Below are 2,896 nucleotides of genomic sequence, written 5' to 3' on the forward strand. Positions count from 1 at the left end.
TTTGGATTCCTTTTATTTCTTTATTTTCTCTGATTGCTGTGGCTAGAACTTCCAAAACTAGGTTGAATAAGAGTGGTGAGAGTGGGCAAGCTTGTCTTGTTCCTGATCTTAGTGGAAATGGTTTCTGTTTTTCATCATTGAGAACAATGCTGGCTGAATGTTTGTCATATATGGCCTTTATTATGTTGAGGAAAGTTCCCTCTATGCCTACTTTCTGCAGGGTTTTTATCATAAATCGGTGTTGAATTTTGTCCAAAGCTTTCTCTGCATCTATTGACATGATCATATGGTTTTTCTCCTTCAGTTTGTTGCTATGGTGTATCATGTTGATTGATTTGCGTATATTGAAGAATCCTTGCATTCCTGGAATAAACCCCACTTGATCATGGTGTATGATCCTTTTAATGTGCTGTTGGAATCTGTTTGCTAGTATTTTGTTGAAGATTTTTGCATCTATGTTCATCAGTGATATTGGCCTATAATTTTTTTTGTGTGACGTCTTTGTCTGGTTTTGGTATCAGGGTGATGGTGGCCTCATAGAATGAGTTTGGGAGCTCTCCTCCCGCTGCTATCTTTTGGAAGAGTTTGAGAAGGATAGGTGTTAGCTCTTCTCTAAATGTTTGATAGAATTCGCCTGTGAAGCCATGTGGTCCTGAGCTTTTGTTTGTAGGAAGATTTTTAATCACAGTTTCAATTTCAGTGCTTGTGATTGGTCTGTTCATATTTTCTATTTCTTCCTGGTCCAGTGTTGGCAGGTTGTGCATTTCTAAGAATTTGTCCATTTCTTCCAGGTTGTCCATTGTATTGGCATAGAGTTACTTTAAGTAAACTCTAATAATCTTTTGTATTTCTGCCGAGTCACTTGTTACATCTCCTTTTTCATTTCTAATTCTATTGATTTGAGTCTTCTCCCTTTTTTTCTTGATGAGTCTGGCTAATGGTTTATCAATTTATTTATCTTCTCACAGATCCAGCTTTTACTTTTATTGATCTTTGGTATTGTTTCCTTCATTTCTTTTTCATTCATTTCTGATCTGATCTTTATGATTTCTTTCCTTCTGCTAAATTTGGGGTTTTTTTGTTCTTCCTTCTCTAATTGCTTTAGGTGTAAAGTTAGGTTTTTTATTCGAGATGCTTCCTGTTTCTTATGGTATGATTGTACTGCTATAAACTTCCCTCTTAGAACTGCTTTTGCTGTATCCCATAGGTTTTGGGTCGTCGTGTCTCCATTGTCATTTGTTTCTAAGTACTTTTTGATTTCCTCTTTGATTTCTTCAGTGATCACTTCGTTATTAAGTAGTGTATTGTTTAGCCTCCATGTGTTTGTATTTTGTACAGATCTTTTCCTGTAGTTGATATCTAGTCTTATAGCATTGTGGTCAGAAAAGATACTTGATACAATTTCAATTTTCTGAAATTTGCCAAGGCTAGATTTGTGACCCAAGATATGATGTATCCTGGAGAATGTTCTATGGGTACTTGAGAAAAATGTGTATTGTGTTGGTTTGGGATGGAATGTCCTATGTATATCAAGTAAATCCATCTTGTATAATGTATCATTTAAAGCTTGTGTTTCCTTATTTATTTTCATTTTGGATGATCTGTCCATTGGTGACAGTGGGGTGTTAAAGTCCCCTACTATGATTGTGTTACTGTCGATTCCCCCTTTTATGGCTATTAGTATTTGTCTTATGTATTGAGGTTTTCTCATGTTGGGTGCATACATATTTACAATTGTTATATCCTCCTCATGAATCGGTCCCTTGATCATTATGTAGTGTCCTTCTTTGTCTCTTGTAATAGTTTTTATTTTAAAGTCTATTTTGTCTGATATGAGAATTGCTCCTCCAGCTTTCTTCTGATTTCCTTTTGCATGGAATATCTTTTTCCATCCCCTCACTTTCAGCCTGTAAGTGTCCTTAGGTCTGAAGTGGGTCTCTTGTAGACAGCATATATATGGGTCCTGTTTTTGTATCCATTCAGCCAGTCTGTGTTTTTTGGTGGGAGCATTTAATCCATTTACATTTAAGGTAATTATTGATATGTGTGTTCCTATTACCATTTACTTAATTGTTTCGGGTTGCCCTTGTAGGTCTTTTCCTTCTCCTATGTTTCTTGCTTCGAGAAGTTCCTTTTGCATTTGTTGTAAAGCTGGTTTGGTGGTGCTGAACTCTCTCAGCTTTTGCTTGTCTGTAAAGGTTTTAATTTCTCCATCAAATCTGAATGAGGTCCTTGCTGGGTAGAGTAATCTTGGTTGTAGGTTTTGTTCCTTCATCACTTTAAATATGTCCTGCAACTCCCTTCTGGCTTGTAGAGTTTCGGCTGAAAGATCAGATGTTAGCCTTATGGGGATTCCCTTGTGTGTTATTTGTTGTTTTTCCCTTGTTGCTTTTAATATGTTTTCTTTGTATTTAATTTTTGATAGTTTGATTATTATGTTTCTCAGTGTGTATATCCTTTCGTTTATCCTTTTTGGGACTCTCTGTGCTTCCTGGACTTGATTGACTATTTCCTTTCCTATATTAGGGAAGGTTTCCACTATAATCTCTTCAAATATTTTCTCAGTCCCTTTCTTTTTCTCTTCTTCTTCTGGGACCCCTATGATTCGAATGTTGGTGCATTTAATGTTGTCTCAGAGATCTCTGTGACTGTCCTCAGTTCTTTTCATTCCTTTTTCTTTCTTCTGCTCTGCAGTAGGTATTTCCACTATTTTATCTTCCACATCACTTATCCGTCCTTCTGCCTCAGTTATTCTGTTACTGATCCCATCTAGAGTATTTTTCATTTCATTTATTGTGTTGCTCATCATTGCTTGCTTCCTCTTTATTTCTTCTAGGTCCTTGTTTACTGTTTCTTGCAATTTGTCTATTCTATTTCCAAGATTTTGCATCATCTT

This window comes from Kogia breviceps, chromosome X (genome assembly GCF_026419965.1).
Source record: "Kogia breviceps isolate mKogBre1 chromosome X, mKogBre1 haplotype 1, whole genome shotgun sequence".
NCBI classification, from domain to species: domain Eukaryota; kingdom Metazoa; phylum Chordata; class Mammalia; order Artiodactyla; family Physeteridae; genus Kogia; species Kogia breviceps.